The sequence below is a fragment of the Anser cygnoides genome, chromosome Z (genome assembly GCF_040182565.1).
Source record: "Anser cygnoides isolate HZ-2024a breed goose chromosome Z, Taihu_goose_T2T_genome, whole genome shotgun sequence".
In the NCBI taxonomy this organism is placed as follows: domain Eukaryota; kingdom Metazoa; phylum Chordata; class Aves; order Anseriformes; family Anatidae; genus Anser; species Anser cygnoides.
The window spans coordinates 4,225,135-4,242,574 of NC_089912.1; positions in this window are offsets into that span (position 1 = coordinate 4,225,135).

Here is a 17,440-nt window from a genome sequence, read left to right on the forward strand (position 1 = left end):
ACCGCTTGGTTAAAAATATTGAATTAAAATTTTTCTCTACATGTGTATAATTTTCACGAGACTTGTTTGTACATCTGGAAAATTACTCCATCACCAGTTTCATAAATTCTCACTGCTGAGATTTATTTGGTGGACTAAACTGAGAAGAAGAAAGTTTAGTGCCCTCAGAAAATCCCCAGAGCCAACCCAGAAAGCACTTGATCATCATCATTGGCTTGGTCCTCTTGGTCCTTCTGACTGGTAACCTCAGAACCTGTAAGGTGATTTAGCACTAGTGAAAGACAAAAACATCACTTTTTACTGAGCAGCTGCAGAGTCAGGTTAGTTATTTTATTTCAGTCACTCTGTTTGATTACTGAAATGAATAACATGATTTGGACCAAATGGTATTAAAAAAAAAAAAACAACAGATTTTCTTACAAACTGGAAAATCAGATAAATCAGATTTCTAGGCAGGTCTGATTAGTAGTACCAGGTGTACCAGGTGATCTGTACATACTATTGTAGCAATACCATATTCAAATTTTCTATATAAGCTACTGTAACAGTAACATTCAAATTGCTCCAAGTTCATATTGCCTTGATATTTTAGTATTGCTCAGAAAAATACTAAGGAAATACTTGCACTGAATAGAATGTGTGAAGGCAGAGGTGTCTTTGCTTAATTATCTAGAGCAATTGTCAAGTTTAGTAGGATCACAGCATTCGTTATGTTTTTCTCATAATTGCTAATATTTTTTACAGAAATACATGGTACTGCATCCAAAACACAAGATTTTTATTTATTTATTTATTTTTCTGTAAAACACATCATCACCATGTTATAATTTATATTATGCTTTATAATGCAGTGTATGCTGACAGATATGCACAAGTTAACAAGTCTAACTAGACTATAAGTATTCATATACAGGCAGCTTGGGATTGTTTGTCATGATGAGATGATTCAGATTGTTGAGATGGATGAACAAAAGTGTCTTGGCAAGGGGCATTCTTGCTTCCATTTATTTAAATAAACATCTACATACCATCTAAAATGTTTGATTACAATCTGACTGTGATTAAATTTGTCACACAATGTATGCAATCTACAGTTTATCATACATTTGAGATGATATAATCAATGACAAACTGCCGTGATGGTGGGTAAGGTCTTTCGTTATGAAGACTGTACCAAAAGGACATACATTTGGGCAGAGAGAGAAAAGCTTTAAAGCTCCTTGGTCCAGATTTGCTCAAGGCAAATTCTTACTGACCACTAAAAAGTGAGTCACAAAGAAAAGTAAAACAGTCAAATTGCTTTGGTGTCTCCAAATTTAGGCAGCTTTGGAGGAGACATTTTTGCTGAATCTAGTCTATAGGCCCTCTCTATAGACTGACATTTATAAAATGAGAATATAATTCCTCCTTCTTGCCAATCTGTGCAAACAGATATAATAAACAGTGAGAAATATTTAGATACTGTGGTAAATAATGTACAGTGTGGAGGATCCCAATACTCAGTCATCACTGAATAGACGATCCTGCCTCAGGTGGCTACGCTACTGTTGGTATTTCTCCAGCAACCACACTTCAGTGGGAAAAAAATGACCCATTGCCTAATGGTTTAGTTACACTCAGCTTGTCTATGTTACACTATTTCAAATTTAGAACTGAACTCTGCACGTTTACCCATTATTCATCCTCCTAGGCAACTCCAATGAATTAAGCGTATAAGTACTTGCAGAGTCCATCTATAAAGAGTCCCCAAGTGGGTATATTAATTGTAAATAAATAAATAAATATAATCCATCACATATTTCAATAAATTTAGTATATTTATTCCTATTATACAAGTTTGACCTTTGGGAATATCATTTTGAGGTTCCTATCTCTTCACATATTGTGCCTTAGTTTTAGCCTTTTAACAAATGCTGTTGCCATCAAAATCTATTTTTATTAGAGAACATAAGGGTGAGGAGAAAATTATTGTACAAAATCAAAACAAGCAAACAAAAATCCTAATAAGTTTCATAAAAAAAGGTGACCTGCAGAAGTAATGTCCTAAACACCATCTCTCAAGCTTATCCTTGATTGCTCCATTGCAGTAAAGGATCAAAATTTTACCTAACATGCAACAGGTTGTGTGACCCTCCTCCAGACTTGAAGCCACAGAAATATAAGCTGAAGGACACATTTGATTAAGTAATATTATTCATCTCTGAAATTGTAGATAAGGCAAAATGGACCTATGTCAGTCAGCTTCATCACTCATCAGACTACCAGAGTCCTGTTCAAGGATTGCCCAAGTTTCAGTGTTTTGGGCATCTGGAAGGCCAGTGCATTATGAGATTGTAGAGGAAAGAGAAATAAGTACGTCTAAAATAACTAAATGAATCTGTTGAAACAAAACTCCCACAAGGCAGGGTGAATCTGAACTGCCTAAGATCAAACCAAGCCTAAGTTTTAGCAGATGAAGTTCAAAAGCATGCAGACTTCCTAATAGCTCTGGGTGTTGCATGTTCCATGAACAAACCTTAGTTGTCTACCCAGTAGATGCATGGAGTTGTTGGCTGCTCTTCTAAAAAAAACCACTCCTCTCAATTCTCCACCCATCCCACCCAAACACAGTGGTTTTGGTAAGGAAAACCCAACCAATGTTGTCTGTCTTATGGGCACAGAGGGTTGGCATCTTCAGTGGAGCACCCTCAGCTAAGGAATTAATTTTCTTACTCCAACTGAGCTCAAGTGTCGTGACCCTTAGGGCACATTGCCAGCTGAAGCCTTCCTAAGAAAAGAGAGTAAATATGATAGATTAAGTTCTTATTCTAGGAGGAACCAGCAGTGTCTCACATAATAATGTTTGAAGTTTGCTGCCTGCCTGGGGCCTATATTCATGATATAAGAAGGTGGCTACCTAGTCTGGTGGGTTCCAAGGACTACCACCCCTTCCTACTTTTTCAAGTAGGATCAAACAATGCTGCAAAAAGGAGACTCCAAAATATCAAAAAGGACTTTATGTTCCTTGGAAAGATGTTGAAGGGATCAGGAGCACAAGTAGTGTTTTCCTCTGCCCTCCCAGTTGGTGACTGGGACCCAAGAAGAAGGAGACAAATGGAGCATGTGAATGATGGGCCACGAGGCTGGTGCCATGCTTGAGGTTTTGGGTTCTATGATCTTGGATGCACTTTTCAGAGACCGGTCGTGCTGACAGTGGCTGGGGCGCACCTGACTGGGTGCAGTAAGAGTGTTCTGGGCAGTAAGCTGGCTGGGCTTATCTGGAGGGCTTTGAACTCGATGAATGGATGCCATAGATGCCATCTCCAAGCAATCAGAAGAGAAGAATCAGAGAATCATAGAATACCCCAAGTTGGAAAGGATCACTAAGGATCATCGAGTCCAACTCCTGGCACCACACAGGTCTACCCAAAATTTTAGAACATATGACTAAGTGCACAGTATAAATGCTTCTTAAATTCTAACAGGCTTGTTGGAGTGACTACTTCCCTGGGGAGCCTGTTCCAGTGTGATCAAAGGGAGGTTACTGCAACCCTCTACTCTGCTCCTGGAAGCCTCCTTTGGAGTGCTGTGTCCAGGCCTGGTGGTCCCAGCACAAGAGGGATGTGCATCTGTAAGACTGGGTCCAGAGGAGGGCTACAATGTTGTTAATTGCAGGAAAATAGGGGGTGGTTTTAAACTAAAAGAAGGGAGATTTAGAGTAGAGGTTGTGAGAAAATTTTTCCCTCAGAGGGTGATGAGGCACTGGACTGGGTTGCCTAGAGAGGCTGTGAATGCCCCATCCCTGCAGGGGAGGGATGACAAGGTTAGGTGAGGCCATGGGCAACCAGATTAAGTGGGTGGCATCCCTCGCCATGGCAAGGGGGATGGAACTAAATGATCTTTAAGGTCCCTTCCAACCTGAGCCATTCTACAATTTTATGATTGTATGATCATATGATTGTGTGATTGTATGATTGTGTGATTCTATGATTCTATGAAGAAGACCAAGACACTGACTGTGGCAGAGTCATCACTTTTATGTTGTTTATTGGAAGCCAAGTGTGCCCTGCTAAAGGTGCCGGGGGGGTGGCCTCTTGCAGGGCTGGGGAGAGTCTGTGTTGCTGTTGGCCCTCCTTTTCGGGGGGCGACGGGGCCTCCTACGCGAGCGGTCCCTGCCCTGGCCAGGAGGGAAGGGCCCATGGCTGCAGCCCTGCACCACAGCATCTTCTTCTGCCACCGGTCCCGGCTCTGTGAAGGGCTCCTCCTGCTCTGTGAGGATGAGTGTGGTAGTTGGGTGGCCAGGATCCCCACGCAGGGCAGCACTGGAGGTGCTGGGGAGCTCCTCGGTGTCAGAAGACTCTGGGCTGCTAGAGGAGAGCACGACGGTCACAGAAGTGTCCCGGGAGGAGGTAGCAGGGCTGGGGGTGGCCACAGGGCTGTCTTCTGGCTCCCTGCTGTCCTGCGAGCCCTCGAGGTCCACCTCAGGGCCATTCTGCTGCTGGCTGGCAGGAGGGGATTCCAGGAGCCCAAGCCTCTCGAGGAAGTCGTCGATGCACGTCTCCACAGTTCTATCAATGAGCTGCTGCACGAAGCTCGTTGCATGGCCCTGCAGGAACCTCTGCAGCACCCCGACCAAGGCCTGCTCATGCAGCCCGAAGAGACACAGCCAAGCGACAACGTTGGCCTCCAGCACATCCTGCTCCCACCAGGCAGCCCCAGACAACTCCCTGGCTTGCTGGCGCACCCAGGGCCGCAATGGACTGAGGATGGTTGGGTGTTCCCTGAAAAGGGCCGCCCATTGCTCAGGCAGGAGGCCCCTCACGGTAGTCTGGGGATGAGCCCCCTGCTCATCCTGGTGGCTGTCATTTTGTGGCTCTGCGCGGTGGATGAACTGCACCTCCATAAAGTCATCTTCTGACCAAATGGAGTAGCGTACGGAGGTGATGTCCTGCCTGCAGAGGGGGCAGGTGGCATTTCTGTTGGCCCAGCGCATGATGCATCCCAAGCAGAATTGGTGCCGACAGGGGATGACGATGCTGGGCTCCTTTGGGGTCCCCTGGCACACAGGGCAGGTGACGTCAGCCTCTGTGGCCATGGCGTTGTCTCGCTGCGGCGGGCTGGGGAGAGCTGCGGATGGGGAGCTGCTTCCCCTCGCTGGCGCCGCTGCGACAGGTGCTGCGCGCTGCAAGAAGGAGAGAGGCCAGGGTCAGTGGCTGTGCCGGGGCGGGCAGCGGCAGCGCCCCGGCCCCTCACCAGGAAACCCCCCAACCCCAGCCCCAGCCCCAGCCCCACAGCTGGGTGGTCCCACGTCCCCCGCGGGCCGCCCCGGGGCACTTGTCCCCTCACAGCTCACCTGCGCTGCTGCGAGCGCGCCTCACAGGGCCCCGGCTGCCTGAGCCAGGCAGGGCCGGGGAAACACGGGCACTGGCTGCGGGGATAGGCACCGAGAGCAGCTGCCGACGGCCCCACAGCACAGCTCCAACAAATCCTTGCTCGTCTCTCCAAGCCTCGCACAAACGCTCAGCGGGAGTCCAGGCACGAGCCAGGCTGGGACGGGCTCTGCCTGCGCCCCAATATGAGCAGCGAGGGCCGTGAGGTCACAGAGTCCGTTGCTGGGTGACCTCAGCGCCCATCGCTGGGTGTTGTCACAGCGCATCGCTGGGCTCACCGGGGTCCCGTGTCACCTGCCCGGTGTCTGCAGGGCGCTGGGGTGGCCCGGGCCTGGTCAGCCGCAGGCTTTGTGCCCACCAGGCTTTGCGAAGAGGGCGGCGCCCAGGCCGTTCCCTCCAAAATGGCCTCCTGGTCTGGGAGCTGCAGGACAGCCAGATATGGTCGCAGTGTGTTCCAACTTGTCCCGCTGCATGGACACGCAACAGATGCCCATCACTGAGCATCTTCATCAAATGCTGCAATGTCCCCACAGATACTCGAGTCCAGCTCCTGGCTCCACACAGGACCCCTGAAACCAAAGCACATGTCTGAGAGCAGTGCCCAGACACTTTGTGAACTCCAGCAGCCTTGCTGCCCTCACCACTTCACTGGGAGGCCTGTTTCAGTGGCCAAGCCCCTGTCAGTGAAGAATCTTTTCCTCACCTCCAGCCAGACCCTCCCCTGTCACAGCCTCATGCCGTTCCCTCGAGTTTTGTCGCTGTCCCCAGAGAGCAGAGCTCAGCGCCAGCCCCTCCGCTCCCCTCGTGAGGAAGCTGCAGGCTGCCACGAGGCCTCTCCTCAGTCTCCTGCAGGCTGAACAAACGCAGAGATCTCAGGCGCTCCTCATCCATCTTGCCCTCCAGACCCTTCACCACTTTGAAGCCCTCCTTTGGACACTCTCCAATAGTTTTATGTCTTTCTGTTAGTGCAGTGCCCAAAAGTGCACGCAGGACTCAAGGTGATGCTGAAAGATCGCAGAGCAAAGCACTGCAATCCCTTCCCCGGACCAGCTAGCGATGCCATGCTGGAGGCACCCCAGGATGCGGTTGCCCCTCCTGGGTGCCAGGGCCCATGGTTGACTGACATTCAACCTGCCATCGACCAAAACCCCCAGATCCCTTTCTGCAGGGCTGCTCTCCAGCCTCTCGTCCCCCAGACTTTCCATACAAACAGGGCTGCCCCTTGCCAGGTGTGGAATCTGGCACTTGCTCTTGCTAAGCCTCATATTGTTGGGGATTGCCCAGCTCTCTACTTTGTCAAGATCTCTCTGCAAGGCCTCCCTACCCTCGAAGGAGACAGCCGCTCCTCCCAATTTAGCGTCATGCGTAAACTGACTCAACATGCCCACAAGTCCTACATGCAAGTCAGTTAGGACAACTTTGAAGAGAACGGGCCCTAAAATGGAGGCCTGAGGAAGCCCCCTAGTGACTGGTTGCCACCCTGGTGCAATCCCATTTATGATAACCCTTGGAGCCCAACCCGTCAGCCCCTTGTTCACCCATCGCATTATGCATTGCTCTAGCTGTGTGCTGGTCATCTTGTCCAGAAGGAGACAGTGAGAAACAGTATTAAACAGTGAGAAATATTTAGATACTGTGGTAAATAACGTACAGTGTGGAGGATCCCAATACTCAGTCATCACTGAATAGACGATCCTGCCTCAGGTGGCTACGCTACTGTTGGTATTTCTCCAGCAACCACACTTCAGTGGGAAAAAAATGACCCATTGCCTAATGGTTTAGTTACACTCAGCTTGTCTATGTTACACTATTTCAAATTTAGAACTGAACTCTGCACGTTTACCCATTATTCATCCTCCTAGGCAACTCCAATGAACTAAGCATATAAGTACTTGCAGAGTCCATCTATAAAGAGTCCCCAAGTGGGTATATTAATTGTAAATAAATAAATATAATCCATCACATATTTCAATAAATTTAGTATATTTATTCCTATTATACAAGTTTGACCTTTGGGAATATCATTTTGAGGTTCCTATCTCTTCACATATTGTGCCTTAGTTTTAGCCTTTTAACAAATGCTGTTGCCATCAGAATCTATTTTTATTAGAGAACATAAGGGTGAGGAGAAAATTATTGTACAAAATCAAAACAAGCAAACAAAAATCCTAATAAGTTTCATAAAAAAAGGTGACCTGCAGAAGTAATGTCCTAAACACCATCTCTCAAGCTTATCCTTGATTGCTCCATTGCAGTAAAGGATCAAAATTTTACCTAACATGCAACAGGTTGTGTGACCCTCCTCCAGACTTGAAGCCACAGAAATATAAGCTGAAGGAAACATTTGATTAAGTAATACTATTCATCTCTGAAATTGTAGATAAGGCAAAATGGACCTATGTCAGTCAGCTTCATCACTCATCAGACTACCAGAGTCCTGTTCAAGGATTGCCCAAGTTTCAGTGTTTTGGGCATCTGGAAGGCCAGTGCATTATGAGATTGTAGAGGAAAGAGAAATAAGTACGTCTAAAATAACTAAATGAATCTGTTGAAACAAAACTCCCACAAGGCAGGGTGAATCTGAACTGCCTAAGATCAAACCAAGCCTAAGTTTTAGCAGATGAAGTTCAAAAGCATGCAGGCTTCCTAATAGCTCTGGGTGTTGCATGTTCCATGAACAAACCTTAGTTGTCTACCCAGTAGATGCATGGAGTTGTTGGCTGCTCTTCTAAAAAAAACCACTCCTCTCAATTCTCCACCCATCCCACCCAAACACAGTGGTTTTGGTAAGGAAAACCCAACCAATGTTGTCTGTCTTATGGGCACAGAGGGTTGGCATCTTCAGTGGAGCACCCTCAGCTAAGGAATTAATTTTCTTACTCCAACTGAGCTCAAGTGTCCTGACCCTTAGGGCACATTGCCAGCTGAAGCCTTCCTAAGAAAAGAGAGTAAATATGATAGATTAAGTTCTTATTCTAGGAGGAACCAGCAGTGTCTCACATAATAATGTTTGAAGTTTGCTGCCTGCCTGGGGCCTATATTCATGATATAAGAAGGTGGCTACCTAGTCTGGTGGGTTCCAAGGACTACCACCCCTTCCTACTTTTTCAAGTAGGATCAAACAATGCTGCAAAAAGGAGACTCCAAAATATCAAAAAGGACTTTATGTTCCTTGGAAAGATGTTGAAGGGATCAGGAGCACAAGTAGTGTTTTCCTCTGCCCTCCCAGTTGGTGACTGGGACCCAAGAAGAAGGAGACAAATGGAGCATGTGAATGATGGGCCACGAGGCTGGTGCCATGCTTGAGGTTTTGGGTTCTATGATCTTGGATGCACTTTTCAGAGACCGGTCGTGCTGACAGTGGCTGGGGCGCACCTGACTGGGTGCAGTAAGAGTGTTCTGGGCAGTAAGCTGGCTGGGCTTATCTGGAGGGCTTTGAACTCGATGAATGGATGCCATAGATGCCATCTCCAAGCAATCAGAAGAGAAGAATCAGAGAATCATAGAATACCCCAAGTTGGAAAGGATCACTAAGGATCATCGAGTCCAACTCCTGGCACCACACAGGTCTACCCAAAATTTTAGAACATATGACTAAGTGCACAGTATAAATGCTTCTTAAATTCTAACAGGCTTGTTGGAGTGACTACTTCCCTGGGGAGCCTGTTCCAGTGTGATCAAAGGGAGGTTACTGCAACCCTCTACTCTGCTCCTGGAAGCCTCCTTTGGAGTGCTGTGTCCAGGCCTGGTGGTCCCAGCACAAGAGGGATGTGCATCTGTAAGACTGGGTCCAGAGGAGGGCTACAATGTTGTTAATTGCAGGAAAAGAGGGGATGGTTTTAAACTAAAAGAAGGGAGATTTAGAGTAGAGGTTGTGAGAAAATTTTTCCCTCAGAGGGTGATGAGGCACTGGACTGGGTTGCCTAGAGAGGCTGTGAATGCCCCATCCCTGCAGGGGAGGGATGACAAGGTTAGGTGAGGCCATGGGCAACCAGATTAAGTGGGTGGCATCCCTCGCCATGGCAAGGGGGATGGAACTAAATGATCTTTAAGGTCCCTTCCAACCTGAGCCATTCTACAATTTTATGATTATATGATCATATGATTGTGTGATTGTATGATTGTGTGATTCTATGATTCTATGAAGAAGACCAAGACACTGACTGTGGCAGAGTCATCACTTTTATGTTGTTTATTGGAAGCCAAGTGTGCCCTGCTAAAGGTGCCGGGGGGGTGGCCTCTTGCAGGGCTGGGGAGAGTCTGTGTTGCTGTTGGCCCTCCTTTTCGGGGGGCGACGGGGCCTCCTACGCGAGCGGTCCCTGCCCTGGCCAGGAGGGAAGGGCCCATGGCTGCAGCCCTGCACCACGGCATCTTCTTCTGCCACCGGTCCCGGCTCTGTGAAGGGCTCCTCCTGCTCTGTGAGGATGAGTGTGGTAGTTGGGTGGCCAGGATCCCCACGCAGGGCAGCACTGGAGGTGCTGGGGAGCTCCTCGGTGTCAGAAGACTCTGGGCTGCTAGAGGAGAGCACGACGGTCACAGAAGTGTCCCGGGAGGAGGTAGCAGGGCTGGGGGTGGCCACAGGGCTGTCTTCTGGCTCCCTGCTGTCCTGCGAGCCCTCGAGGTCCACCTCAGGGCCATTCTGCTGCTGGCTGGCAGGAGGGGATTCCAGGAGCCCAAGCCTCTCGAGGAAGTCGTCGATGCACGTCTCCACAGTTCTATCAATGAGCTGCTGCACGAAGCTCGTTGCATGGCCCTGCAGGAACCTCTGCAGCACCCCGACCAAGGCCTGCTCATGCAGCCCGAAGAGACACAGCCAAGCGACAACGTTGGCCTCCAGCACATCCTGCTCCCACCAGGCAGCCCCAGACAACTCCCTGGCTTGCTGGCGCACCCAGGGCCGCAATGGACTGAGGATGGTTGGGTGTTCCCTGAAAAGGGCCGCCCATTGCTCAGGCAGGAGGCCCCTCACGGTAGTCTGGGGATGAGCCCCCTGCTCATCCTGGTGGCTGTCATTTTGTGGCTCTGCGCGGTGGATGAACTGCACCTCCATAAAGTCATCTTCTGACCAAATGGAGTAGCGTACGGAGGTGATGTCCTGCCTGCAGAGGGGGCAGGTGGCATTTCTGTTGGCCCAGCGCATGATGCATCCCAAGCAGAATTGGTGCCGACAGGGGATGACGATGCTGGGCTCCTTTGGGGTCCCCTGGCACACAGGGCAGGTGACGTCAGCCTCTGTGGCCATGGCGTTGTCTCGCTGCGGCGGGCTGGGGAGAGCTGCGGATGGGGAGCTGCTTCCCCTCGCTGGCGCCGCTGCGACAGGTGCTGCGCGCTGCAAGAAGGAGAGAGGCCAGGGTCAGTGGCTGTGCCGGGGCGGGCAGCGGCAGCGCCCCGGCCCCTCACCAGGAAACCCCCCAACCCCAGCCCCAGCCCCAGCCCCACGGCTGGGTGGTCCCACGTCCCCCGCGGGCCGCCCCGGGGCACTTGTCCCCTCACAGCTCACCTGCGCTGCTGCGAGCGCGCCTCACAGGGCCCCGGCTGCCTGAGCCAGGCAGGGCCGGGGAAACACGGGCACTGGCTGCGGGGATGGGCACTGAGAACAGCTGCCGACGGCCCCACAGCACAGCTCCAACAAATCCTTGCTCGTCTCTCCAAGCCTCGCACAAACGCTCAGCGGGAGTCCAGGCACGAGCCAGGCTGGGACGGGCTCTGCCTGCGCCCCAATATGAGCAGCGAGGGCCGTGAGGTCACAGAGTCCGTTGCTGGGTGACCTCAGCGCCCATCGCTGGGTGTTGTCACAGCGCATCGCTGGGCTCACCGGGGTCCCGTGTCACCTGCCCGGTGTCTGCAGGGCGCTGGGGTGGCCCGGGCCTGGTCAGCCGCAGGCTTTGTGCCCACCAGGCTTTGCGAAGAGGGCGGCGCCCAGGCCGTTCCCTCCAAAATGGCCTCCTGGTCTGGGAGCTGCAGGACAGCCAGATATGGTCGCAGTGTGTTCCAACTTGTCCCGCTGCATGGACACGCAACAGATGCCCATCACTGAGCATCTTCATCAAATGCTGCAATGTCCCCACAGATACTCGAGTCCAGCTCCTGGCTCCACACAGGACCCCTGAAACCAAAGCACATGTCTGAGAGCAGTGCCCAGACACTTTGTGAACTCCAGCAGCCTTGCTGCCCTCACCACTTCACTGGGAGGCCTGTTTCAGTGGCCAAGCCCCTGTCAGTGAAGAATCTTTTCCTCACCTCCAGCCAGACCCTCCCCTGTCACAGCCTCATGCCGTTCCCTCGAGTTTTGTCGCTGTCCCCAGAGAGCAGAGCTCAGCGCCAGCCCCTCCGCTCCCCTCGTGAGGAAGCTGCAGGCTGCCACGAGGCCTCTCCTCAGTCTCCTGCAGGCTGAACAAACGCAGAGATCTCAGGCGCTCCTCATCCATCTTGCCCTCCAGACCCTTCACCACTTTGAAGCCCTCCTTTGGACACTCTCCAATAGTTTTATGTCTTTCTGTTAGTGCAGTGCCCAAAAGTGCACGCAGGACTCAAGGTGATGCTGAAAGATCGCAGAGCAAAGCACTGCAATCCCTTCCCCCGACCAGCTAGCGATGCCATGCTGGAGGCACCCCAGGATGCGGTTGCCCCTCCTGGGTGCCAGGGCCCATGGTTGACTGACATTCAACCTGCCATCGACCAAAACCCCCAGATCCCTTTCTGCAGGGCTGCTCTCCAGCCTCTCGTCCCCCAGACTTTCCATACAAACAGGGCTGCCCCTTGCCAGGTGTAGAATCTGGCACTTGCTCTTGCTAAGCCTCATATTGTTGGGGATTGCCCAGCTCTCTACTTTGTCAAGATCTCTCTGCAAGGCCTCCCTACCCTCGAAGGAGACAGCCGCTCCTCCCAATTTAGCGTCATGCGTAAACTGACTCAACATGCCCACAAGTCCTACATGCAAGTCAGTTAGGACAACTTTGAAGAGAACGGGCCCTAAAATGGAGGCCTGAGGAAGCCGCCTAGTGACTGGTTGCCACCCTGGTGCAATCCCATTTATGATAACCCTTGGAGCCCAACCCGTCAGCCCCTTGTTCACCCATCGCATTATGCATTGCTCTAGCTGTGTGCTGGTCATCTTGTCCAGAAGGAGACAGTGAGAAACAGTATTAAACAGTGAGAAATATTTAGATACTGTGGTAAATAACGTACAGTGTGGAGGATCCCAATACTCAGTCATCACTGAATAGACGATCCTGCCTCAGGTGGCTACGCTACTGTTGGTATTTCTCCAGCAACCACACTTCAGTGGGAAAAAAATGACCCATTGCCTAATGGTTTAGTTACACTCAGCTTGTCTATGTTACACTATTTCAAATTTAGAACTGAACTCTGCACGTTTACCCATTATTCATCCTCCTAGGCAACTCCAATGAACTAAGCATATAAGTACTTGCAGAGTCCATCTATAAAGAGTCCCCAAGTGGGTATATTAATTGTAAATAAATAAATATAATCCATCACATATTTCAATAAATTTAGTATATTTATTCCTATTATACAAGTTTGACCTTTGGGAATATCATTTTGAGGTTCCTATCTCTTCACATATTGTGCCTTAGTTTTAGCCTTTTAACAAATGCTGTTGCCATCAGAATCTATTTTTATTAGAGAACATAAGGGTGAGGAGAAAATTATTGTACAAAATCAAAACAAGCAAACAAAAATCCTAATAAGTTTCATAAAAAAAGGTGACCTGCAGAAGTAATGTCCTAAACACCATCTCTCAAGCTTATCCTTGATTGCTCCATTGCAGTAAAGGATCAAAATTTTACCTAACATGCAACAGGTTGTGTGACCCTCCTCCAGACTTGAAGCCACAGAAATATAAGCTGAAGGAAACATTTGATTAAGTAATACTATTCATCTCTGAAATTGTAGATAAGGCAAAATGGACCTATGTCAGTCAGCTTCATCACTCATCAGACTACCAGAGTCCTGTTCAAGGATTGCCCAAGTTTCAGTGTTTTGGGCATCTGGAAGGCCAGTGCATTATGAGATTGTAGAGGAAAGAGAAATAAGTACGTCTAAAATAACTAAATGAATCTGTTGAAACAAAACTCCCACAAGGCAGGGTGAATCTGAACTGCCTAAGATCAAACCAAGCCTAAGTTTTAGCAGATGAAGTTCAAAAGCATGCAGACTTCCTAATAGCTCTGGGTGTTGCATGTTCCATGAACAAACCTTAGTTGTCTACCCAGTAGATGCATGGAGTTGTTGGCTGCTCTTCTAAAAAAAACCACTCCTCTCAATTCTCCACCCATCTCACCCAAACATAGTGGTTTTGGTAAGGAAAACCCAACCAATGTTGTCTGTCTTATGGGCACAGAGGGTTGGCATCTTCAGTGGAGCACCCTCAGCTAAGGAATTAATTTTCTTACTCCAACTGAGCTCAAGTGTCGTGACCCTTAGGGCACATTGCCAGCTGAAGCCTTCCTAAGAAAAGAGAGTAAATATGATAGATTAAGTTCTTATTCTAGGAGGAACCAGCAGTGTCTCACATAATAATGTTTGAAGTTTGCTGCCTGCCTGGGGCCTATATTCATGATATAAGAAGGTGGCTACCTAGTCTGGTGGGTTCCAAGGACTACCACCCCTTCCTACTTTTTCAAGTAGGATCAAACAATGCTGCAAAAAGGAGACTCCAAAATATCAAAAAGGACTTTATGTTCCTTGGAAAGATGTTGAAGGGATCAGGAGCACAAGTAGTGTTTTCCTCTGCCCTCCCAGTTGGTGACTGGGACCCAAGAAGAAGGAGACAAATGGAGCATGTGAATGATGGGCCACGAGGCTGGTGCCATGCTTGAGGTTTTGGGTTCTATGATCTTGGATGCACTTTTCAGAGACCGGTCGTGCTGACAGTGGCTGGGGCGCACCTGACTGGGTGCAGTAAGAGTGTTCTGGGCAGTAAGCTGGCTGGGCTTATCTGGAGGGCTTTGAACTCGATGAATGGATGCCATAGATGCCATCTCCAAGCAATCAGAAGAGAAGAATCAGAGAATCATAGAATACCCCAAGTTGGAAAGGATCACTAAGGATCATCGAGTCCAACTCCTGGCACCACACAGGTCTACCCAAAATTTTAGAACATATGACTAAGTGCACAGTATAAATGCTTCTTAAATTCTAACAGGCTTGTTGGAGTGACTACTTCCCTGGGGAGCCTGTTCCAGTGTGATCAAAGGGAGGTTACTGCAACCCTCTACTCTGCTCCTGGAAGCCTCCTTTGGAGTGCTGTGTCCAGGCCTGGTGGTCCCAGCACAAGAGGGATGTGCATCTGTAAGACTGGGTCCAGAGGAGGGCTACAATGTTGTTAATTGCAGGAAAAGAGGGGATGGTTTTAAACTAAAAGAAGGGAGATTTAGAGTAGAGGTTGTGAGAAAATTTTTCCCTCAGAGGGTGATGAGGCACTGGACTGGGTTGCCTAGAGAGGCTGTGAATGCCCCATCCCTGCAGGGGAGGGATGACAAGGTTAGGTGAGGCCATGGGCAACCAGATTAAGTGGGTGGCATCCCTCGCCATGGCAAGGGGGATGGAACTAAATGATCTTTAAGGTCCCTTCCAACCTGAGCCATTCTACAATTTTATGATTATATGATCATATGATTGTGTGATTGTATGATTGTGTGATTCTATGATTCTATGAAGAAGACCAAGACACTGACTGTGGCAGAGTCATCACTTTTATGTTGTTTATTGGAAGCCAAGTGTGCCCTGCTAAAGGTGCCGGGGGGGTGGCCTCTTGCAGGGCTGGGGAGAGTCTGTGTTGCTGTTGGCCCTCCTTTTCGGGGGGCGACGGGGCCTCCTACGCGAGCGGTCCCTGCCCTGGCCAGGAGGGAAGGGCCCATGGCTGCAGCCCTGCACCACGGCATCTTCTTCTGCCACCGGTCCCGGCTCTGTGAAGGGCTCCTCCTGCTCTGTGAGGATGAGTGTGGTAGTTGGGTGGCCAGGATCCCCACGCAGGGCAGCACTGGAGGTGCTGGGGAGCTCCTCGGTGTCAGAAGACTCTGGGCTGCTAGAGGAGAGCACGACGGTCACAGAAGTGTCCCGGGAGGAGGTAGCAGGGCTGGGGGTGGCCACAGGGCTGTCTTCTGGCTCCCTGCTGTCCTGCGAGCCCTCGAGGTCCACCTCAGGGCCATTCTGCTGCTGGCTGGCAGGAGGGGATTCCAGGAGCCCAAGCCTCTCGAGGAAGTCGTCGATGCACGTCTCCACAGTTCTATCAATGAGCTGCTGCACGAAGCTCGTTGCATGGCCCTGCAGGAACCTCTGCAGCACCCCGACCAAGGCCTGCTCATGCAGCCCGAAGAGACACAGCCAAGCGACAACGTTGGCCTCCAGCACATCCTGCTCCCACCAGGCAGCCCCAGACAACTCCCTGGCTTGCTGGCGCACCCAGGGCCGCAATGGACTGAGGATGGTTGGGTGTTCCCTGAAAAGGGCCGCCCATTGCTCAGGCAGGAGGCCCCTCACGGTCGTCTGGGGATGAGCCCCCTGCTCATCCTGGTGGCTGTCATTTTGTGGCTCTGCGCGGTGGATGAACTGCACCTCCATAAAGTCATCTTCTGACCAAATGGAGTAGCGTACGGAGGTGATGTCCTGCCTGCAGAGGGGGCAGGTGGCATTTCTGTTGGCCCAGCGCATGATGCATCCCAAGCAGAATTGGTGCCGACAGGGGATGACGATGCTGGGCTCCTTTGGGGTCCCCTGGCACACAGGGCAGGTGACGTCAGCCTCTGTGGCCATGGCGTTGTCTCGCTGCGGCGGGCTGGGGAGAGCTGCGGATGGGGAGCTGCTTCCCCTCGCTGGCGCCGCTGCGACAGGTGCTGCGCGCTGCAAGAAGGAGAGAGGCCAGGGTCAGTGGCTGTGCCGGGGCGGGCAGCGGCAGCGCCCCGGCCCCTCACCAGGAAACCCCCCAACCCCAGCCCCAGCCCCAGCCCCACGGCTGGGTGGTCCCACGTCCCCCGCGGGCCGCCCCGGGGCACTTGTCCCCTCACAGCTCACCTGCGCTGCTGCGAGCGCGCCTCACAGGGCCCCGGCTGCCTGAGCCAGGCAGGGCCGGGGAAACACGGGCACTGGCTGCGGGGATAGGCACCGAGAGCAGCTGCCGACGGCCCCACAGCACAGCTCCAACAAATCCTTGCTCGTCTCTCCAAGCCTCGCACAAACGCTCAGCGGGAGTCCAGGCACGAGCCAGGCTGGGACGGGCTCTGCCAGCGCCCCAATATGAGCAGCGAGGGCCGTGAGGTCACAGAGTCCGTTGCTGGGTGACCTCAGCGCCCATCGCTGGGTGTTGTCACAGCGCATCGCTGGGCTCACCGGGGTCCCGTGTCACCTGCCCGGTGTCTGCAGGGCGCTGGGGTGGCCCGGGCCTGGTCAGCCGCAGGCTTTGTGCCCACCAGGCTTTGCGAAGAGGGCGGCGCCCAGGCCGTTCCCTCCAAAATGGCCTCCTGGTCTGGGAGCTGCAGGACAGCCAGATATGGTCGCAGTGTGTTCCAACTTGTCCCGCTGCATGGACACGCAACAGATGCCCATCACTGAGCATCTTCATCAAATGCTGCAATGTCCCCACAGATACTCGAGTCCAGCTCCTGGCTCCACACAGGACCCCTGAAACCAAAGCACATGTCTGAGAGCAGTGCCCAGACACTTTGTGAACTCCAGCAGCCTTGCTGCCCTCACCACTTCACTGGGAGGCCTGTTTCAGTGGCCAAGCCCCTGTCAGTGAAGAATCTTTTCCTCACCTCCAGCCAGACCCTCCCCTGTCACAGCCTCATGCCGTTCCCTCGAGTTTTGTCGCTGTCCCCAGAGAGCAGAGCTCAGCGCCAGCCCCTCCGCTCCCCTCGTGAGGAAGCTGCAGGCTGCCACGAGGCCTCTCCTCAGTCTCCTGCAGGCTGAACAAACGCAGAGATCTCAGGCGCTCCTCATCCATCTTGCCCTCCAGACCCTTCACCACTTTGAAGCCCTCCTTTGGACACTCTCCAATAGTTTTATGTCTTTCTGTTAGTGCAGTGCCCAAAAGTGCACGCAGGACTCAA